This window comes from Humulus lupulus, chromosome 9 (assembly GCF_963169125.1).
Source record: "Humulus lupulus chromosome 9, drHumLupu1.1, whole genome shotgun sequence".
NCBI classification, from domain to species: domain Eukaryota; kingdom Viridiplantae; phylum Streptophyta; class Magnoliopsida; order Rosales; family Cannabaceae; genus Humulus; species Humulus lupulus.
This window is the reverse complement of record NC_084801.1, coordinates 66,340,190-66,364,405: the sequence shown is the minus strand read 5'-3', so window position 1 is coordinate 66,364,405 and position 24,216 is coordinate 66,340,190. Positions and strand designations below refer to the sequence as shown.

General features: G+C 41.8%; 1 non-coding gene across 1 annotated transcript; it reads right to left on the bottom strand.

The window, feature by feature from the left end:
- Positions 1-23,575: 23,575 nt before the first annotated feature.
- LOC133802916 (small nucleolar RNA R71) lies at positions 23,576-23,682 on the bottom strand. Its single transcript, XR_009877659.1, has one exon. It is a non-coding gene; the product is annotated as a small nucleolar RNA R71 (small nucleolar RNA).
- Between the last annotated feature and the right edge of the window lie 534 nt (positions 23,683-24,216).

Here is a 24,216-nt window from a genome sequence, read left to right as displayed (position 1 = left end):
ACCTACTGCCCTAGTACTAGCCATACAACTACAGCCAAAGGTTGAGAATCGATGGGACCCATTATATGAGCGATTTAGGAAACAACACCCTCTGACTTTTGAGGGAGGGCCAGACCCACTGCAAGCTGAGCAGTGGATGAGTATGACCACCACCATTCTAGACTTTATAAGGGTGGTAGGCAATGAGAGAGTGGTCTGTGCTATGTACATGTTTCGGGAGGACACTCGTATCTGGTGGGAGGAATATTACAATGATGAAGTTCAAACTGCTAAGGCATATGAGTTTACCACATTGGTGTAGAGAAACATGACTGTGACTGAGTATGCCCTAAAGTTTGACAATTTAGCCAAGTTTGTTTCTGACTTGGGTCCAACCGATGCTTCCAGGAGAGACATGCTTGTTTGGGGATTAAGCACTGCGATAACACAAGACATTAGTATCACCTCAGTGACTGGAGTTACTACACACGCTCAGTTAGTTGAGAAGACCCTTACTGCTGAGGGTACATAGGATAGGATTTCGTGCGAGAGCACCGCAAGACGTGATGGTAGGAGGATGGTACCTCCATTCACTGGATCTGGTAGGGGCAGAGGCCTTAGTGATCAGAATAGGAAGACTCCTGACACTTCTACTACTCCGGGTCCTAACATATAGCGTCCCAAATTTGCTAATAAGGCGTAGGGCCTTGATTAGTGTGCCTGGAGGCAATAATGATTTATTATGTTACTATGTGAATTTGATGAATATGTAATTAGAAATGCATGTTTAGGTGAATTAAATATGCATGTGGGCCCCGTTTGGTTATTAGGGGCATGTTTGTAATTTTAGCCCGTTGAGGGCATAAATGTGATTATTATGATATATTTGTGATATATCTGTGTTGCACGATCCCAGACAGTCCTAAGGAGCGGATTAGCTAGAAAGTCACCATGGGGTCGAATACCCGACTCGGGGCGAGTCGAGGGTTATTTCAGGCATTAGACGTTTTATTGGGTTATCGGGTTATGAAAATAAATATTTGAAGATATATTTGAAGTTAGAACGTTTAGGAGGGAATATTGGGGAAATTTACCATTTTTCCCTCGGGGACATTTTTTAGGTACCTCCAGCCTTTGAGATAACCTTAGAGACTTAAGTTAAATAAAACAAATTGAGGAAACACTCAGAAACTAAGGAACCGACCTTTTCTCACTCCATCTCTCGGTTCCCTCTTCTCTCTTGAAGCTTGGTGAATTTTGGTGAAATCTAACCAGAGACTAAGGATTTAAAGCTGGAATTTTGGGGCCTAGAAGCTTGGAACCTAGGGAATTAACTCAGTGATTTTATTAGGCAAAGGTAAGCTTTTCAACTTGTTGAATTATGTTGAATTTCTGCTGATATTTCAGAGTTATGCATGTGAGCTAAGTGAGAAATCATTCTTGAGTTTTAGATGAGCTTTGGGGTTAATTCTTGTTAGGTTTTGTTGCTGAGACTGTAGTAGAACTTCTATGATAAATGATTTGGATTGTTGGGTTGATTTTGGGGTAAATTGGCTTGGTTTTGGTGGAGAAAATGGAGGATTTTTCTAGGATTGAAGGGTCAGGCCGCAACATTGTTCTTGCTGAGCCGCAACCCTCTAGAGTAATTTGGTGGCCAGGAAGAAGGGCAGGTCGCGACACAACTTGGCTTGGGCTGCGGCGCGCCTGCCCTGTTTTGGGGTTGGGGGTTTCTGGTTGAGGCAGCCTGCGGCATGGGTTCATGGGCCCGCGACACATAGTGTGTTTTTGAGCTTCAAAGAGGTTTAGGCTCGGGAGTCCAAAAGTTAAGGTTCAGGATGGATTTTATCACCTGGATTGATAGAATTCAAGGTCCCAGAGACTAGAATTATGATCCAAAGTAATTTAATGGATTAGAACTTGATTGATGGATGTTGTTGATCCATTGTGACTAGGTTTTTAGTGAGGTTTGGACTAGGGGACTATTCTCGGGACATCGGTGCTTGGAAAGCTCGGGACACAGGTAAGAAAACTGCTGTACCCGTAGAGCAGGGCGAGGCCCTATAGTTTGTGTTGCAGGGCACGACCATATATGATTGTGTTGCCGGGTGTAGTCCCATTGATTATGTTTTTACGTGTTTAAGTATTTGTTTAATTATTCTATGTGTGCATATATGTGAATGAACGACAAGAGTCGGGAACGGCGAAGGCCGAGAACGGCATGGGCCAGGAATGGCGAAGGCCAAGAACGGCAAGGCCGAGTACGGCAAGGGGCCGGGATCAGCGTTTAGCACGCGGTGTGCGAGTTGCGAGGGCGAGACTGTATAGGATACCTGGGATATCCTCACGGTGTAGACCACGAACCCAGGGCCTGGTAAAGCACCTGGGACGACATGGTCGTATGTGTTTAGCTGGTTGGTGGATTTATTGTATGCTAATTGGTTGCAATGCATATGTTATTTGCTTGTGTGAGTTTTGTTGTTGGGCTTCGGCTCACGGGTGCTCTATGGTGCGGGTAAGGGCAAGGGGAAAGTCAACGAACCATGAGTACGGAGAGCGTGAGGCGATGCGTATATGTTTTTCCTGCCTAGCTGCCATGACCAGAGGTATTTTTGGGAGATGTTTGTATTAAAACTAAATTTTGTCGTTTAGCCAACTTTAGTTATAATTTTGAGTTGTAAATATTTCTAAAAAGTATCTTGGGATTCCAAATGTTAAACACTTTATCGTATTCAACGAATGGATATATTTTTAAAATTATGTGACTTTGTTTATGATCTAGCTACACTTTTATCTTAAAACCTCAGTTAGCGAGTTAATTGCACGTTTTAAACTCACTTAGTAGCGCCTCTAAGGAAGTAGGGTGTTACAACTTGGTATCAGAGCGAGCCAAGGTTTATGGTTTCTGGAGATTAACCAAACATGTACGCTTGTTGTCGGTGACAAGTCGACTCAGGGTTGGTTGGTAATGATTGACTGATATGCTTGAATATGTGCTTAGCTACCCTGTTTGCCTGCTTATTTTATATAGAGCATGATGAATGAGTTAATATATGCATGATGCCAAGGAATGGCCCGTTGAATGTTATATGCTACTTGTATGTTATGTGGACTGTTGTTTGTGGTTGGCTGTTGTGATTGGGAGGTGGTTTTGGATGTTATTATCATGCTTGGTGAGGGCGTCGTTGGTTGAAGGCATATTGTTGAGATGCCTTAACAATCATCAAGACTCCGCGGTAGTAGGGCCGAAGTTAACAATCAGAGTCAGGACCCTCCACCTGCCCCACAGAATTGGCAACAGATGTTTTCCGAAATTGAAGCGAGACTGCATCGAACAGAGGAAGAACTTCGATAGTGGAGGCAGCAGGCCCCTCCTTAGGCCACTGGGTTGTTAGCTCAGCAGGCCATGGCACCAGTGCCAATTCAGCCTGTTATGGAGAACAGGTGGGAACCTTTGTATGAAAGGTTCAGGAAGCAGCATCCTCCCACCTTTAAGGGTGGATCAGACCCACTACGGGCAGAGAAGTGGCTGAATATTGTTTCCTCCATCTTGGATTTTATGAGGGTGGTAGGGAATGAGAGGGTAGCTTGTGCCAGCAACATGTTAAGAGAAGATGCCCGGATCTGGTGGGATGTAGTGACTCAAAGGAGGAATGTGGCAGTTATGACTTGGGAAGAGTTCAGAAACATCTTTAACGAGAAATTCTACAGTGTTGCAGTCCGAGCTGCGAAGGTTGATGAGTTCATCAACCTGACTTAGAATCGGTTCATAGTTACTGAGTGCTTTGAGATTTGACTCGTTGGCAAAGTTTGCGTCGGATTTAGTTCTGATGGATGCGACATGAGGTATAGATTTGTGCGAGGGTTTAATGTTATGATCGCCCGTGATGTGAAGATTACTTTGGATCCAGAGACTACTACTTATGACCAAGTCGTGGACAAGGCCCTTACAGCTAAGGGGGCCGAGGATCAAATATGGAGAGAGAGCGCTGTTAGGCGCGATGCTAGGAGGACGGTACCTCCTTTTATTGGATCCAGTCGGGGTAGTGGTTCCAGCAAGCAGAAGAGAAAGGCCCTAGATTCTTTTGTTCCTCCTTTTTCAGATAGGAGGGTACGAGGTGCTTTTAGTGGCCGTCAGGGCGGAGGTGACAACAGGAGGAGTTTTTCGGTTTGTCCTCAGTGTAGACGACGACATCAAGGTGAGTGCAGGATTAGGGCCTGCTTTATCTGTGGGAGTGCCAATCATCTGTAGAAGGACTGCCCACAAGCCATGAAAGAGGAGTTGAAGCAGGGCGACAGTCTCACTCCTGCCAGAGTGTTCACCTTGACTCAGACTGAGGCAGAGGCTAGCTCCTTGGTTGTGACAGGTTAGATTTCTAGTGCTGGGTTTTCTTATACTGCATTGATTGATTTAGGAGCTACTCATTCATTTGTGTCTGCTAGAGTGATAGATCAGCTGTGTAGACCTAGTGTTTTGTATGCTAGGGGTTTTCAGACTTTGTTGCCAACTGGGGAACTGGTAGTCTCTAGGAGATGGATTAGTGCATTGCCTGTAGAGATAGATGGTAGGGAGTTGTCTGTTGACCTGATTGAGCTAGTGATGGATGACTTTGATATGATCCTAGGGATGGATTGGTTATCAAGGTATGGGACGACGATTGACTGCAAGCACAAGATGGTGACTTTTGAACCAGAAGGGAGGTACCCTTTGTATTTGTGGGGACATTTAGTGGATCGCGAGTACTTGTGATTTCAGTACTAAAGGCTAGAGACCTGATGCAGGAAGGTTGCATAGGATTCCTAGCGAACATTGTGGATTCCTCTAGGGTTGTGTCGATTGGACCGGGTGAGACCAGATTGGTATGTGAGTTTCCAGATTTATTTCCAGCAGACCTGCCAGGGTTTCTGCCGCAGCGGGAGATTGAGTTTGCTATAAAGTTGGCACCAAGGGCGGAGCCAATATCTAGGACACCTTATAGAATGGCTCCGGTAGAGTTGAAGAAGTGGAAGATTTATTTGTAGGAGTTACTGGATTTGGGGTTCATCAGATCGAGTTTCTCTCCATGTGGTGCTCCAGTGTTGTTCGTCAAGAAGTCTTTGGATGTGTATTGACTACAGGGAGCTCAACAAGTTGATCATTAAGAACTAGTACCCACTGCTTAGGATCGATGATTTATTTGACCAACTACAGGGAAAGACAGTGTTTTCCAAAATTGTTCTCCGGTCAGGCTACCATCAATTAAGGATCAAATAAGAGGACATACTGAAGACTGCTTTTCGCACGAGGAATGGACACTATGAATTCCTGGCTATGTCCTTTGGATTGACCAATGCCCCAGCATCTTTTATGGACATGATGAATAGGGTTTTCAAGGACTATTTGGACAAGTTCGTGATTGTGTTTATGGACGACATTCTGATGTACTCTCAGTCAGAGACAGAGCATGAGCATCATTTACGTTTGGTATTACAACGGTTGAGGGAGCATAGGTTATATGCTAAATTCAGCAAGTGTGAGTTTTGGCTACCGCAAGTCACGTTTTTGGGCCATATTTTCAGTCAGGATGGGATTCTGGTTGACCAAAGTAAGATTGAAGGAGTGAGAGATTGGCCTAGACTGAGCAGTGTTCCTGAAGTTAGGAGTTTTCTGGGATTGGCATGATATTATCTGCTGTTTGTTGAAGGGTTCTCCAGGATAGCTACGATGTTGACATAATTGACAAGGAAGAAGACTAAGTATGTTTGGACGGACAGATGTGAGAACTGTTTCATGGAACTGAAGTGGCGTCTGATCCCCGCTCCACTGATGAGTTTGCCGACAGACAATGAGAAGTTTGTGGTTTATTGTGATGCTTCTAGACAGGGTTTAGGTTATGTGTTGATGCAAGCTGGAAAGGTGATAGCCTATGCATCGAGACAGTTAAAGAAGTATGAGCAGAGATACCCCACACATGAACATGAGTTGGCAGCTGTGGTATTCGCACTTAAGATTTGGAGACATTATCTGTATGGTGAGAAGTGCGAGATATACACTAACCATTTGAGTTTGAAGTACTTCTTTACTCAGAAGGACCAGAATATGCGCCGGAGACGGTGGCTGGAGTTGGTAAAAAATTATGATTGTGATATCCTATACCATCTTGGGAAGGCTAATGTAGTGGTTGATGCATTGAGTCGAAAGGGCCTAGGATAGTTATTCAGTTTGAGACAAATATCTGATAAGCTAGCTGAGGAGATGACTAGAACGGGTATAGAGTTGGTGGTTGAACAGTTAGCCAACATCACTCTTCAGTCTACACTCCTTAAGATGATCAAGGAGGCGCAGGGGAAGGATTCCCAGTTGAGAGGGCACAGAGAGAGTGTCTTAGTAAGAGCGGCTAAGGACTTCTCTATCTCGGAGTTGGGGTTACTAAAGTACAAGGGTCGGATCTGTGTTCCGATGGATTTTGATATCTGGTGAGAGATCTTGGATGAATTGCATACCACTCCCTATTCCTTACATCCAGGTACTACGAAGATGTACCAAGATTTGAGAGCTTTGTAATTATGGTCGGGCATGAAGAGGGATGTTGTGGATTATGTTGCCAAGTGCTTAACGTGTCAACAGGTAAAGGTTGAACATCAGAGGCCAGCGGGGTTATTGCAGCCTCAAGGGATTCCCAAGTGGAAATGGGAAAATATCACCATGGCCTTCTTTGTTGGTTTTCCAAAGACCATGGGACAGCATGGCTTGGTGTGGGTGATTATGGATAGGTATACCAAATCCGCCCACTAATTACTAGTCAAGACGACTTATACTATGGAGCAGTATGCCGAGTTGTATGTGAAGGAAATTTTTCGACTTCATGGGGCTCCGAGGTCGATAGTATCCGATAGGGACCCCACCTTCTCCTCCAAATTTTGGGAGAGTCTGCAGAAGGCTATGGGCACGCAGTTGCGGTTTAGTACCGCTTCTCATCCTCAGACAGATGGACAGTCTGAGAGGACGATTCAGATACTGGAAGACATGCTACGAGCCTGTGTGCTAGATTTTGGGGGATCTTGGAGCAAGTATCTCCCTTTAATTGAGTTCTCGTACAATAACATTTATCAGGCGATTATCGGAGTGGCTCCGTATGAGATGCTTTATGGGAGGAAGTGCAGATCACCTATCCATTGGGATGACACGGGTGAGAGAAGATATTTAGGTCCTGAAATGGTTCAGAGGACCAATAAGGGGACTGAGAAGATTAGAGCTCGAATGCTCACCTCCCAGAGTCGCTAGAAGAGTTACTTGGACTTGAAATGCAGAAGCGTAGAGTTTCAGGTTGGTGACCATGTGTTTCTTAGGGTTTCACATTTGAGGGGGGGGGGGGGACGGTTTAGTGTTCGGGGCAAGCTAATACCTAGGTTTTTTGGGCCCTTTGAGATTCTAGAACAGGTTGAAGAGGTAGCTTACAGATTGGCGATGCCTCCAACTTTATCAAGGGTCCATGATGTTTTTCACATGTCCATGCTCCGAAAGTATGTACTGAGTTATGAGAATTTGGAGCTGGACCAGGATTTATCATATGAGGAGAAGCCAGTTCAGATTCTTGACCGGAAGGATAAAATCTTGCGGAGCAAGACCATCGCCTTGGTGAAAGTGTTGTGGAGGATTTGTAAGATTGAGAAGGAAACGTGGGAACTTGAATCAGATATGCGGCAATGTGAGATGATTTCGAGGACGAAATTTCTGTAAGGAGGGGATAGTTGTAGCAACCCGAATTTGCTAATAAGGCTTAGGGCCTTGATTAGCGTGCCTGGAGGGCAATAAGTGATTTAATATGTTAATGTGTGAATTTGATGAATATGTGATTAGAAATGTATGTTTAGGTGAATTAAATATGCATGTGGGCATTGTTTGGTTATTAGGGGCATGTTTGTAATTTTAGCCCATTGAGGGCATAAATTTGATTATTATGATATATTTGTGATATATCTGTGTTGCACGATCCCAGACAGTCCTAAGGAGCGGATTAGCTAGAAAGTCACAATGGGGTCGAATACCTGACTCGGGGCGAGTCGAGGGGTATTTCGGGCATTAGACGTTTCATTGGGTTATCGGGTTATGAAAATAAATATTTGGAGATATATTTGAAGTTAGAACGTTTAGGAGGGAATATTGGGGAAATTTACCATTTTGCTCTCGGGGACGTTTTTTTGGGTACCCCGAGCCTTTGAGATAACCTTAGAGACTTAAGTTAAATAAAACAAATTGAGGAAACACTCAGAAACTAAGGAACCGACCCTTTCTCTCTCTATCTCTCGGTTCCCTCTTCTTTCTTATGAGCTTGGTGAATTTTGGTGAAATCTAACCAGAGACTAAGGATTTAAAGCTGGGATTTTGGGGGCTAGAAGCTTGCAACCTAGGGAATTAACTTAGAGATTTAATTAGGCAAAGGTAAGCTTTTAAACTTGTTGAATTATGTTGAATTTCTGCTGATATTTCAGAGTTATGCATGTGAGCTAAGTGAGAAATCATTCTTGAGTTTTAATTGAGGTTTGGGGTTAATTCTTATTAGTTTTTGTTGCTGAGATTGTAGTAGAACTTCTGTGATAAATGATTTGGATTGTTGGGTTGATTTTGGGGTAAATTGGCTTGGTTTTGGTGGAGAAAATGGAGGATTTTTCTGGATTCAACGAGTAGGGTCGCGTCATTGTTCTTGCTGAGACGCGACCCTCTAGAGCAATTTGGTTGCCAGAAAGAAGAGCAGGCTGCGGCACACCTTTGCTTGGGTCGTGGCACGCCTGCCTTGTTTTGGGGTTAGAGGTTTCTGGTTGAGGCAGGTCGCGACATGGGTTCATGGGGCCGGGACACTTAGTGCGTTTTTGAGCTTCAAAGAGGTTTTAGGCTCGGGATGGATTTTATCACCTGGATTGATAGAATTCAAGGTCCCAGACACTAGAATTATGATCCAAAGTAATTTAATGGATTAGAACTAGATGGATGGATGTTGTTGATCCGTTGTTAATAGGTTTTCAGCGAGGCTCAGACTAAGGGATTGTGCTCGGGACATCGGTGCTTGGAAAGCTCGAGACACAGGTAGAAAAAATGTTGTACCCGTAGAGCAGGGCGAGGCCCTATAGTTTGTGTTGCAGGGCATGGCCCTATATGATTGTGTTGTAGGGAGTAGCCCCATTGATTATGTTTTTACGTATTTAATTATTTGTTTAATTATGCTATGTGTGCATATATGTGAATGAACGGCAAGAGCGAGGAACGGCGAGGGCCGAGAACGGTAATGGCCGAGAACGGTAAGGGCCGAGAACGGGGAAGGGCGAGTACGGCAAGGGGCCGGGAGCAATGTTTAGCATGTAGAGTGTGAGTTGCTAGGGCAAGACCCTATAGGAAACCTGGGATATCCTCATGGTGTGGACCGCGAACCCAGGGCCTGGTAAAGTGCCTGGGATGACATGGCCATATGTGTTTAGCCGATTGGCGCATTTATTGTATGCTAATTGTTAGCAATGCATATGTTATTTGCTTGTGTGAGTTTTCTTTTTGGGTTTCAGCTCACGGGTGCTCTATGGTGCAGGTAAGGGCAAGGGAAAAGTCGACCAACCATGAGTACAGAGAGCGTGAGGCGATGTGTACATGTTTGGCCTGCCTGGCTTCCACGGCCAGGGGTATTTCTGGGAGATGTTTTTATTAAACCTAAATTTTGTCCTTTAGCCGAATTTAGTTATATTTTTGAGTTGTAAATATTTCTAAATAGTATCTTGGGATCCCAAATGTTAAACACTTTATCGTATTCATTGAATGGATATATTTTTAAAATTATGTGACTTTGTTTATGATTTAGCTACACTTTTATCTTAAAACCTCGGTTAACGAGTTAATTGCGCATTTTAAACTCACTTAGTAACGACTCTAAAGAAGTAGGGCGTTACATAACAGGATGGGTCAGAGTACTCAGGGTGGCCACCAAGGTGGAAACGAGGCCTAGAGAAGTTATCCAGTATGCCCAAGTGTAGGAGACGCCATTTGGGAGAATATCATGCTAAGGCATGCTTCCTTTGCAGGGTAGTGTGACATTTCCAGAGAGATTTCCTGCAATTGACGAAAGAGGAACATAAGAAAAGTGATAGTTTAACTCCAGCCCGAGTGTTCACACGGACCCAGTCAGAGGCTAAGGCTAGACCCGCGGTAGTAATAGGTCAAATTTCTAGCGCTGGCTCTACTTACATTGTCTTGATTGATTCAGGTGCTACACATTTGTTTGTTTTTAGTAGGGGGATTGATAGACTGTGTAGGCCTTGTGATTTCTGTGTTTTGGGGTTCAGGACCTTATTTCCTACTTGGGAATAAGTAGTTTGTAAGAGATCGATTAGATCCTTGCTAGTAGAAGTGGATAGTAGAGAGTTGGCAGTAGACATGCTTGAGCTAGCTATGGAGGATTTTGATATGATTCTGGCATGGATTGGTTAGCCAAGTATGGGGGAACCATAGATTGTAAAAGGAGGATGGTAGGAGGGTGGTGACTTTGAGCCCGAGGGAGAGGACCCATTTGTGTTTGTGGGCGCGGTGAATGGGCCTCACATTCCTATGATCTCTACACTGAAGGCTAGAGACCTATTGCAAGGAGGTTGCATAGGATTCCTAGCGAGCGTAGTGGATACCACTAGGGATGTGCCAGTTGGGCCAACAGAGACCAGATTGGTCTGTAAGTTTTTAGATGTGTTCCAAAAGGACCTACCAGAGTTACTACTGCAATGGAAGATTAAGTTTTTCATATAGTTGGCACTTGGGATAGAACCAATATCCAGGTCACCCAATAGAATGGCTATGACAAAATTGAAGGAATCGAAGGTACAATTACAAGATTTACTGGATTTGGGATTCATTAGACCTCGCTTCTCACTGTGGGGTGCGCCAATTTTTTTTGTTAAGAAGAAAGATGGGACATTGAGGATGTGTATTGATTACAGGGAGTTGAACAAGCTGACTATCAAGAACAAGTACCCATTGCCAAGGATTGATGACATGTTTGACCAGTTGCAGGATAACACAGTATTCTCAAATTATGATCTTCAATCTGGTTGTCACCAGCTGAGGATCAAAGATGAGGATATTCCGAAAACTGCCTTTCGCACAAGATGTGGAAATTATGAGTTTTTGGTCATGTCATTTGGACTGACCAACACCCTAGCATCATTCATGGACCTAATGAACAGCGTTTTCAAAGACTGCTGGGACAAGTTTGTGATTCCCTTCATCGACGACATCTTGGTCTACTCTCAGACAGAGGCAGAACATGAGCATCATCGCCAGGGTGTACTTCAGAGGTTGAGGGTGTACAAGTTATATGCCAAGTTCAAGAAGTGCAAGTTCTGGTTACCTCAGGTGACCTTCCTTCGTCAAATTGTTAGCAAATATGGAATTAAGGTTGATCTGACCAAGATTAAGGAAGTGAGAGATTGGCCAAGGCCTAGGAGCGCCCCAGAGATCAGAAGTTTCCTTGGATTGGTAGGATATTACCAACGCTTTTTAGAAGGGTTCTCAAGGATTGCTACACCAAAAACATAGTTAACACGCAAGATTCAGAAGTTTGTATGGTTAGATAGATGTGATAACAACTTCTAAGAGTTAAAGCGATGATTGATCACTGCTCTCGTATTGAATCTCCCGTCACATCAGAGAAGTTTGTGGTTTACTGTGATGCTTCAAGGTAGGGGTTATGTTGTGTTCTTATGTAAGCAAGGAAGGTGATTGCTTATGCATCACAACAGTTGAAAGAATATAAACAACGGTGCCCTACGCATGCTCTGTAGGGTTTCGGTGAGGCTCACGTTAGGGGACTGTGCTCGGGGCATCGGTGCTTGGAAAGTTCGGGACGCAAGTAAGAAAACCACTGTTCCCATAGAGCTTGTATGCAGGGCAGATCCCAATATTTTTGTATTGCAGGGCGTAGCCCTTTGATTGAATTTTTTCATGTTCAGTATATGTTTTATTATGCTATGAATACAATTATGTAAATGTTCGGCAAGAGCCGGGAACGGCGCAGGCCGAGGTCGGCAGGGGCCAGAAACGGCGCAGGCCAAGGTCGGCAGGGGCCGGGAACGACGTTAGGCATGTGAATGGCATTTGGCACATGAAGTGCAAGGCCGAGTGCGGCAAGGGGCCGGGAGCAGCATTGAGCACGTGGAGTGCGAGTTGCCAGGGCGAGACCCTAAAGGATACCTGGGATATCCTCACGTTGTGGACCGCAAACCCATGGCCTGGTAAAGCGCCTGAGATGGCATGGCCGTATGTGTTTAGCCTATTGATGGCATGTCTATATGTTGAGTGTTTGTTATGCATATGTTTTCTACTTGTAAGGGTTTCTTGCTGAGCTTCGGCTCAAGGGTGCTTTGTGGTGCAGGTAAGGGCAAGGGGAAAGTTGACCAACCATGAGTACGGAGGGTGTGAAGCGGCGGGTACATGTTTGGCCTGCCTGGCTGCCACAGCCAGTGGTTTTTGGGAGATGGTTGAGCTAAAACCTAAATTTTGTCGTCTAGTCGACTTTGTTTGTACTTATGTGTTGTAAATATTTCTAAACGGTATTTTGGGATCCCAAATGTCAAACACTTTATGATTTTCAGTAAATGGAATTATTTTCAAAGTTTATAACTCTGTTCATGATTTAATTACACTTTTGCTTAAAACCTCGATTAGCGAGTTAAATGCACGTTTTAAACTCACTTAGTAACGGCTCTAAGGAAGTAGGGCGTTACAAGAGGCATTGGCTAAAGTTGGTGAAATATTATGATTGTGAGATTCTTTACCACCCAGGGAAAGCCAACATGGTGGCAGATTCCTTGAGTCAGAAGGGTTTGAGATAGTTATTCAGTTTAAAGCAGATATCGAAGGAGTTAGCAAAGGACATGACTAGAGCAGGGATAGAGTTGGTGGTAGGTCAGTTAGCCAACATCACCTTGAAGTATACTCTTTTGCTACTCTTTTGAAGAGGATAAGTGATCCTCAGTTGACGAGGCACAGAGGGGACTTCCTAGCTCGAGTGGCTAGGGACTATACTTTTTTGGAGATGGGTTTGCTGAGGTATATGAAGCAGATTTTTGTTATGATGGACTCTGCTATCAGATGAGTGATTCTGGATGAATCTCACACTACACCATATTCATTACATCTACGCACCACAAAGATGTACCAGGATCTGAAAACTCTATATTGGTGGCCTGGGATGAAGAAAGATGTGACTAAATATGTGGCTAAGTTTTTGACATGTTAGCAAGTCAAGGTTGAACACTAAAGACCAGCAAGGTTACTACAGCCTTTAGGAATCCCAGAATTGAAATTGGAGGACATCAATATGGAATTTGTGGTTGGGTTGCCTAAGACTGTGGGTCAGCATGATTCAATATGGGTGATTGTGGATCGGTATACCAAATCAGCCCATTTCTTCCCTGTAAGGACAAACTTTATAGTGGATCAATATTGTGATCTTTATGTGAAAGAGATAGTACGCCTCCATGGGGTTCCTAGGTCTATTGTGTCAGATCAGGACCCCCATCTTCACTTACAAGTTTTGGGGAAGTCTGCAGAAAGCTATAGGTACACAGTTGAAATTTAATACAGCTTACCATCCTCAAATAGATGGTTAGTCTGATAGGATGAATTAAACACTGGAAGACATGCTTCAGGCATGTGTTTTGGACTTTGAAGGTTCCTCGAGTAAATACTTGCCTTTGATAGAGTTTTCCTACAACAACAACTATTAGGTGACCATTGGGGTGGCTCCATATTAGATGTTGTATTGTAGGAAGTGCATATCACCCCTTTCATTGGGATGAAATGGGTGAGAGGAAATAATTAGGAATTGAATTAGTTTAGAGGACCAATGAGACCATTGAAAAGATTAGAGCTCGGATGCTCACGTCATAGAGTAGACAGAAAAGTTATTCAAGTCCGAAGCGAAGAGACGTGAAGTTCCAAGTCAGAGAGAGCATGTCTTCCTTAGAGTTTCACCGTTGAAATGGGTGAAAAGGTTTTGGAGGAAGGACAAGCTGAGTCCTAGATTTGTAGGACCTTTTGAGATATTGGAAAGGATTGGTCAGGTAGCCTACTAGTTGGCTTTACCTCCGGATTGGTCACAATGTGTTTCATATATCGGTGCTCCAGAAATATGTATCAAAGGCAACTCATGTATTGAGTTAGGAGGATCTAGAGCTACAGACAGATTTCTCCATTGAGGAGCGTCCAGTACAAATCCTAGAAAGAAAGGATAAAGTCTTGAGGAACAAGACTATACCCTTTGTTAAAGTGTTATGGAGGAACAACAATGTTGAGTAGGCGAATTGGGAATTAGAATCGTACATTTAGGATCATTATCCCGAGTTGTTCAAGTAAATTTTGAGGACGAAATTTCTATAAGGACGGGATAGTTATAACATTTCAAATTTACTAATAAGACTAAGTTCCTTGATTAGTGTGCCTGGAAAGTATAATTGGATGTTTATGTGTTAATATAGTTTAATTCTTGTTTATATGTGTGAACTATATGAGTTATATTATGATATGACTACTTATGCATGTTTAAGTGTATTAAATGTGCTTATCATTTCTATTAAAAAGGGAATTCTCATAATTTTGACCTTGCTAAGGGTATATTTGTAATTATATATGGTTTATGAGTGAGACCACATTATTATGTGGATAAATTTGAGATATTTGGCACGAGGCAATCCTATTGAGCAATTAGGCAGAAAAGTCACAACGGGAATTAATACCTGGCTCAGGGTGAGCCTGGGGTATTTTCGTAATTTGGTGAATTACCAGGAATTATTGGAGTATGAGTTATAGCTGGGGAGAATATTTCTATTTGGAGGATTAGTGAATTTAATTGGGATTTTAAGTGAAATTTAGAAGTTTAGTGGGGGTGTAAGTAGAATGACATTTTTTCCCTTGTAGGCTTTGGTGAGGGGCTAAACAGGCAATGGTATTTTAGTCTTTCAAGACCCTTAAGAAATTGGGCTAAGTGTTGAGACCCTCTAGCTCAGAATCGTGCATTTCTCTCTCTTTCTCCCTTGGAAGTTTTCTTGCAAACTTTTGAAGGGAAATCGTTGAACGTCAAGCTAGGAGGCCAATCTTTGGTAGACTTTGGGACTCTAGCTTGGGATTAGAGGTTTTCAAGGTAGGTGAATCAGCTGAGGGAACTCGGATTTGCAGAGATAATCCAAACTCTTTTAAAGATTTTAGTTAGTTTTCCCAAGTTCTTGAATTTCAGTGTTTAGAGGGTTGGGGTTGTATGTTTTTGTGTATATGTGTTGCTTGGACCATTTTGATGGTCGAATATGCTTTAAAGTGTATTTTTGGGTGAATTCAGAGGAGCTGCAATTTCTAAAAGTCGCACAAAATTTTGGGTTCACAAGGTCGAGCCACGGCGTTGTTCTTGGGGCGCCGCGGCCTTCTTGAACTCAGCGTCGCAAGAGGTGCCTCGAACTGACTTAGCACTGCAGTGCTTGGCATGCTGCACCACAACGCGTGTGCATGGATTTTAGGTGTGAGGCTCCCTGCCTAGAGGAGTGTTGCGGTCTTTTGAAGGGGCAACGAGGCTCAAAATGCAAGCTTTTCCTAAGGCACTTCTTGGTCCTTTGTAGTGCCGCGACGCTAAAGCACTTTTTTTGGGTATCTTAGTTTTGGGCATAGCTTAATTAAACATTTTTGAGACCATAGAAACAGCTAGATTCTTGTGGGAGCTTAAGTTTCTAGAATTACTTAGTGGTTTTCTGTAACGCCCTACTACCTTAGAGCCGTTACTAAGTGAGTTTAAAATGTGCAATTAACTCGCTAAACGAGGTTTTTAGAACAAAAGTGTGATTAAACAGAAATCAAGGCTGTAATCTTTGAAAATTCCTTAATTCATTGAAAATTTCAAGTGTCTTATATTTGGGATCCCAAAGTACAGTTTATAAAATATTTACAATTCCAATATAGGTTTACAGGTAATTAACCATCAAAATCAGAGTTTAATACATCCATTTCTCAAAATGCCCCCAACCAAAGCAGTCGGGCAGGCCAAACATGTACGCGCTACCCCACGCTCTCCGTACTCATGGCTGGTTGACTTTTTCCTTGCCCTTACCTGCAACACAGAGAACCCGTGAGCCGAAGCCCAGCAAGAAAACTCACACAGCACATAACATATGCATATTATACAACCATTATAACAGATAACTCACAGATAAAAAGATAGTCCATCAGATTAAGCACATATACGGCCATGCCGTCCCAGAAGCATTACCAAAGCCTGGGATCTTGGTCCTCACCATAAGGATATCCCATGTATCCATTGGGGTCTCACCCTGGTGGTATGCACTCTGCGTGCCCAATGTTACTCTCGGCCCCACTGCCGTTCTCGGCCCTTTGCCGTTCTCGGCTCCTTGCCGTTCTCAGCTCCTTTGCCGTTCATTCAACTATAACCACATATAGCTTAACTCAAACAACATTCAATCATATAACAATTCAAGCAAGGCTACACCCTAACATGTAATACAACCTAGGGCCGTTCCCTACAACATTACTATGGGCCCATGCCCTTCTCTACGGGTACTACAATTTTCTTACCTATATCCCGAGCTTTCCAATGCACCAAAGTCACGAGCACGGGCCTCTACCCCGAGCCTCTCTGAAAACCTAGTCACAACACATATAAAACACTCTTTAATACTAACCAATCCAAAACCACTTCCCGGGACCAATCCCATACTCTTGGGACCCTTATTTCCCTAAAATAATGCAACAGAAACATCCCCCGAGCCCCCGGGCAAAAGCCCTAAAAAATGCAAAATTCACTGTCTAAAAATTGCCTAGGGCCGCAGTGCCCCTTCGCGAACCCAGAATTCTGGGTTTTCCCCTGCGTTTTTCCCGAGCCAAAACACCTCCAATTCAACACAAACACATACCTAAACCCCAAAACCAATTTAAAACCCCAAATGAACCATTTCACAACCTATAAACACCAACAACAAGCTCAAACACACAATCACACCCAAAATACATACTTTGGTTTCAGATTTCAGAAACTTAAACCATAGCTTTTAAAACTTAAACCAGAGGTCGAAAAATGTAAACTAGGCTTCCAAATTTTTAAACCACACCAGATACGAAAATTCAAAGATGTTAAAAACTCTTACCTCAATCAAGAATTAAGCTTGAACTCTCTCCCATCACAGCTTCAAGCCACTCTTCCCTTGATTACCAAACTGAGTTTCCATGCAAAACCAGCCATACTATCTTTAAATTTCCACACTTACTCTCTGAAAAATCAAGCTTAAACTTAAACAAAAACAGAGGATAAACTCTTACCTCTGAACAATCTTCGCCTATACTTGACTTTAGTTGCCTCAAGCTTCTTGATTCTCCTCCTAGGTTCCAAATTTCAGCTTCCTTCTTGTTTCCCTTTCCTTCTAGTTTTCTCTTTCAAATTCCAACAGAAACCAAATATGACTAAGTGTACAACGTGATTCATCCTTTCCCTCAGCTGAAGCTATCTAACCTTTGCCAAAAGACCATTTTACCCCTCTCTCAAAATCCTTTCCTAACTAAACCTCAAGGGCATTTTTGCCATTTCACCTTTTCTACAATTCTACCCTTTTTCCTTATCTAAATTCTGTCACTCTTAATAGTTACTAATGGTCACTCAAGTTACTCAATCACAATTAACCATTAGCTGACAAACTCAAAGTGTAAAATTCCCAAAATACCCCTAGGCTCCTCCCGAGCCGGGTATTTAATCTCGTTGTGACTTTTAAACTAATTAGCTCCCTAGGACCGTCTCAGCACGTGCATCACAGTAATATCACCACTCACACGTGGTACTAATCATATTACACAATTATTACATTTATGCCCTCAACGGGCTAAGATTATCAATTTACCCCTAACATACAAACGGGGTCCACATGCATATTTATACCACCTAAACATGCATTCTAATCACATATTCATTCAAATTCATATATTAACATGTTAATTCACTTATCGCCCTCTAGGCACGCTAATCAAGGTCCTAAACCTTATTAGCAAATTGGGGTGTTACATTTTCCTTCAGGCGAAATCCTAGACATCACCACACCATTGACATGATTTAGGCCATCCTTGGGCCGTTTGAGCCTTTCAAGCCTACCCTTTGTGAATTTTTAACCCAAGTCACCCTGTTGAGCTTAAATGACAGTTTTCTTTCTTTGCCACTCATTAGCTTACCTAGATATAATAAGCTTTCTTCACCATACCCCTTCAACAATTTTATCTTTACATGATAGATTTATTTTTGCATATTAGGGTTGAGAGGTGTTGAATGTGAGAGAGGCAATTGGGTGAGAGTTTTATTTTTCTTGTGTTCACCATTGGGGGAAATGTTGATTTTAAGTTTGGGGACAGTGCGTATTCTCATTTTTCTTGCTCTCTTGCCATTTAGTTTGTTTATCATTGTTAAAAAAAAGTAGCAAAATATTTAAAAAAAAAAAAAAAGATGATGAAAGAGTGCACTCCTTTGCATCAAAGGAAGGTTTTGAAAAAAAATAAAATAAAATAATCAAGTATGCTTGAAACTAAGTTTGGGCGTGCAACTCTTTAAATAAAAGAAAAATTAATTTTAGTTTTTGTTTTTGTATGTTAGTAATAAAGGATATTGGCAAGAGTTATATTTTGTTGTGAAATGTTCTTTGGGGAAATTAATGTGTGTTGATTTTGGTCCAAGAGAAATTGAGGTGCTTAGCGTGATTCGAGCCAAAATTAATATCTCTTATCCTACCTTCACCCTAGCCTATCATTATAAGCTTGATAAAGTCCTATTGATATTTGGTGAGGTGTTTGTCTACATTAGTTGAGACGGAATCACTAAGTAACTTATGGAGGCATTATTTAATCTTTAGGACCAAGGCCTAGTTTGATTTTGGATGATCGAAATTGTTTAGGAAAAGCTATGCATGCACTAAAGGGAGAAATACTTGACACATATTTTGATAGAAGCATTAACACTTGAAAATGTTGGTTTAAGGCTTGTGTAAGTTTGAAATTGAGCTTCTCTTATTCAAAATAAAAATCCTACGAGCTTTCCCCTTTTTAAGCATTGGCAAAGCAAAGTTTATCCTCTCTTGTTGTGTCTTGTCTTTGTTGTTTAATTTGTGTATCTTTGGTGTCTTTTGCTATCTTTCTAGACTCATCACTTGAAGACAAGTAATGTCATAAGTTTGGGGGCATGATAGCTCTTGAATAAAGAGTTGTTTTTCATACTTTTATGCTTATAAATATAGAATTAGGTTAAGTGTGTTGGTTTATTATTTTTTATTTTTAGTTAATTCCTTTCTTTTTTGAGTTCTTGTGTCCTTTTTGGTTTTTCGAGCTTAAAGTAGACAAATAACTAATTTAGGCATGAATTGGCCAAAGAAAAATAATGAAAAGTGAATTGGCACTAAGCTGTTTAATTTAGGTTTAAATGTCAGGTTTTGTTGGAGCAAACGAGATTTTGCTGGAGCATTCTGAGTAGGATACAAAGAGATAAATTCAGCATATAAAGGAGATACATGTGGCACCATTAATTGAGCTGACAAGGAGTGATGAGGTGGCAAAAAATTAGAGAAAATGGACTGAATTTTGGAGTAATTTCTAGAAAGGAAAAGGAAACTCATGTGAGAGACAAGGATGGAATTTTTGGGACATGAGAAAAAAGGGTTTTCTTTCCCTAGCATCGTAAAAAGAAAGGACAGCCTGCATTACCCAATTCAACCATCTTTTAGAGAGAGAAGCACCAAGTCTAAGAGAGATTAGCAATACAAAGAAGGAAAAAGAAGAAGGAAGAAGAGGACAAGAAGAGAAAATGGATTCCATCATCATTTTTTGGGCTATTTCTTCTCCTTTATATTTCTTTCCTATTTTCTTTTAGTATTTGCTGTTTCAAATTACATGGACATATTTAACTTTGTATTTCTGTTTCTTATTTTAGCCAAGACTAGATATTTTGAGGGTTAGATTATTAATGAACTCTATGTCATAGTTCTTAATTTCTAGCACTTTATCTTAGCAATTTACCCATTTGTTCATTCAAATGTGCTTAATGATGAATTCTTGTTGTTGTTTGGCCATCAATGGCAAGATATTGAGTTATATTTGTGCTGTGAAGTTTAAATGTAATGGATAGATTTGAATGACACAAGTTGATAATCTTGTTAGGTTATGTTTGTGAATAACATAGGAATGTGCTAATTACCTTGTGTAACAATTATGAATTGATACTTAATTATGGGATCTTAAACTTGATTGGCATACGAATATTTTAAATTAGGTGAATGAAATAATACCATTGGATTTGGAAAAGTTCTTTGAACTTGTTTTGAATACTTGTTAACTTTGGGCAATTTGCAGAGATTTTGCTGCATCAAAACGTACATGTCAATTGACATAGAGGGATTTAATAATTCAAGCCTATTTCAACAAATTGATTTTATCTCACTTTCAAATTGGCATTGCAGTTTATTTTTAAGCATTTTTAATTGATTCCAAGTAGTGTTAGTTTTCAAAATTAAAATAATTTAATTTGGTTACTTTTGCAATTGTTTGGCAATTTATTTGTGCAATTTAGTTTTAATTTGCAATCCTTGTGGAGATGATACTCAACTTATCACATTATTACTTGTTTTTTGACTGTGTACACTTCTATATTATTGATCAAAATAAATCACAATAATTTTTTGGTGTCGTTGCCGGGGAATGAAATTAGAATTTTGTGTATTATTAATTACTTTGCAATTTGTTTTTCTTATTTTGCACTAATCTTGTTTTGTTGATCTTGTCCTTTGCTAGATTGATTCCATTGCATGAACGAGCATCAAGATTTTGTGCTAGCCTTTATTCAACCTGAGATTGAATGAACATTTAGAAGAAGATTAAGGGAACAATGGGCTCAACTTCTCCTTGTTATGGCTTAAGAAGGTGAAGGGGTTGAGTATAATAGAGCTCAGCCCATGCTTAACGCTACTGTTGGAGTTGTCAATGATGCAACTGTAACGACCTGAATTTGCTAGTAGGGTTTAGGGCCTTAATTAGTGTGCCTGGAGGGCAATAAATGATTTAATATGTTGATATATGAATTAATGTGTATATATGATAATGATGCATGTTTAGTTGAGTTAAATGTGCATATGGGCCCCGTCTGGATATTAGGGGTATAAATGTGATAAATGCTATATATGTGATATGTTTGCGCAGCACGATCCGAGACAGTCCTAGGGAGCGGTTAGCCAGAAAGTCACAACGGGGCTGAGAATCTGACTCGGGGTGAGTCGAGGGGTAATTTGGGTATTAGTTATTATATGGGGTTATCGGGTTATGAAAATAAATATTTGGAGATATATTTGAGGTTAGAATGTCTAGGAGGGAATATTTGGGAAATTTACCATTTTTGCCGTCGGGGACGTTTGGGTACCCCGAGCCTTGAGGTAACCTTAAAGCTTAAGTTAAATAAAACAAAATTTAGAATTGTGTAGAGCATTCAGAAACCGACTCTTTCCCTTTCTCTCTCTCGAGGTGGTCTTTCTTCTTCTCTCCATTTGAAGATTGGGAGAATTCTTGGTGGAATCAAGAATAAGGACTAAGGAGTTCAGCTGGGATTCAGGGAGCTTGGAGCTTGGAGCATAAGGGCCTGGTTCTAAGGTTTAATTCAGCAAGGGTAAGCTTTAATTATAAAGATTATGTTTAGAATTGCAGCTGGTTTGTTAGAGTTTGATTTGTTCTTGAGTGTTTTAGTTGAGTTTTGGAGTAGATTTTGATGGGTTTTGATGTTAATACTGAGCTAGAATGTTTGTGTTGATTATCTAGGATTGTTAGCTAAGTTTTGGGTGAATTGGCTTGAGGAAAATATAGAAAAATGATGAAGATTTCGGGGTTGGAGGTGAGGGTCGCGGCCCTAGGATGGGCATGCTGCTGCCCGTGTGCGCGCGCGGCCATGGGAGGCCGAGAAATTTCATGCGCGCTGCGGCGCTTGGTGATGCGCGCCGCGGCCCGTGTGGGTGTCGATGAGGTGCTAGCCTTTGTTTCGAGGCTAGCCGCGACGCTTGTGGGTAGGGTCACGGCTCTTAGTTCCAGCTTGTGTTTTAAGGGTGTTTAGGCTTAGGAACTCAATGGTTAAGGCTCGGGATGGATTTTATCACCCGGATTGATAAAATTCAAAGTCCCGGAGGTTGGAGTTATGGCTCAAAGATATTTAATGGATTAGAACTTGATGGATAGATATTATTATTGTGTTGTGACTAGGGTTTCGGCGAGGCTCAAGTTAGAGGACTATGCTCAGGACATCGGTGCTCGGAGAGCTCGGGACTCAAGTAAGAAAACCCTTGTTCCCATAGAGCTTGTATGCAGGGCTGAGCCCAATGTGTTTGAATTGCAGGGCATAGCCCTTTGATTGTATTTGCTAGTATTTTGTACTTGATTATTATGCTATGAGTGTAATTATGTGAATGATCGGCAAGAGCCGAGAACGGTGTAGGCCGAGGTCGGCAGGGGCTGGGAACATCAAAGGGCCGGGAACGGAGTTAGGCACGTTGAGTGCAAGGCCGAGTACGGCAAGGGGCCGGGAGCAGCGTCAAGCACGTGGAGTGCGAGTTACCAGGGTGAGTCCCTAAAAGGATACCTGGGATATCCTCACGGTGTGGACCGCGAACCCAGGTCCTGGTAAGCGCCTGGGACGGCTAGGCTGTATGTGTTTAGCCTATTGATGGCCAGATTGTATACTTGGTGTATGTTTTTCATATGTTATCTGTTATGGGTTTTGTTGCTGGGCTTCGGCTCACAGCTGCTCTGTGGTGCAGGTAAGGGCAAGGAGAAAGCCAGCCAACCATGAGTGTAGCAGGCATGAAGCGGCGTGTGCATGTTTGGCCAGCCTGGCTGCGACAACCAGTGGATTTTGGGAGATGTTTGTAAATAAACCTAGATTTTGTTGTTTAGTTGACTTGGTTCAGTTTATATGTTGTAAATATTTCTAAATTGTATTTTGGGATCCCAAGTGTTAAAATTTTATGATTTTCAATGAAATGGAATTATTTCTAAAGTTTTTCCTCTGTTTATGGCTTAATTACACTATTTGACCCAAAACCTCCATTAACGAGTTGGACGCATGTTTTTAAACTCACTTAGTAACGGCTCTAAGGAAGTAGGGCGTTACAACAACTAATGCTTTGAATGCCGCTAATGCAATTGTTATTGTTGATGATAGAGAGAGGGCCATAAGGGAGTACGCTGCCCCAATGTTTAATTAGCTGAATCCTGGCATTGTTAGGCCTAAAATTCAAGCAGCTCAGTTTGAGCTGAAGCCCGTGATGTTTCAAATGTTGCAGATAGTGGGTCAATTTAGTGGTCTGCTTACAAAGGATCCTCATCTCCATCTTCTTTCATTTTTGGAGGTGAGCGATTCATTCAAGTTACAAGGCGTTACTGAAGAGGCCTTGAGGTTGAAATTGTTCCCTTTTTCTCTAAGGGATGGAGCTAGAACTTGGCTCAATACACTTCCTTCCAACTCAATCACTACGTGGAATGAGCTAGCCGAGAAATTTTTGATGAAGTATTTTCTTCCAACAAAAAATGTTAAGTTTCGGAATGAGATTATTTCTTTTCAACAGTTAGAGAATGAATCTGTGTGTGATGCTTGGGAGAGGTTCAAGGAGTTATTGAGGAAGTGGCCACATCGTTGTATTCCGCATTGCATTCAAATGGTGACATTTTACAATGGTCTCAATGCCTCCACACACATGGTTTTGGATGCTTCAACAAATGGGGATATTCTCTCGAAGACCTACAATGAAGCATATGAGATTTTGGAGCGGATTCCCAACAATAATTACCAATGGTCTATGACAAACCTTTTAAAGACCATGATTATGGGGGTTGTTTACAACCAGCTCCTATAGCCCAACTAGTGGATGTGTCGTGTGTTTATTGTGGAGGAGGGCACACATTTGATAGTTTTCCTTCTAATCTTGCTTTGGTTTGTTACTTTGAGAATCAACATGCCCACCGCAATAATCCTTATTCCAACTCTTACAATCTGTGTTGGAGGCAACAAACAAATTGTTCTTGGGGAGGTCAAGGGGCTACTTCAAGTGGTGCAGCCATGCCTAAAAAGCCCACTTATCCACAGGATATTTTTGCAACATCAACCAAGAGCTCAACCTCCTCCTCCACAAGATTCTCAAACATGCTCTTTCGAGTATTTGATGAAATAGTATATG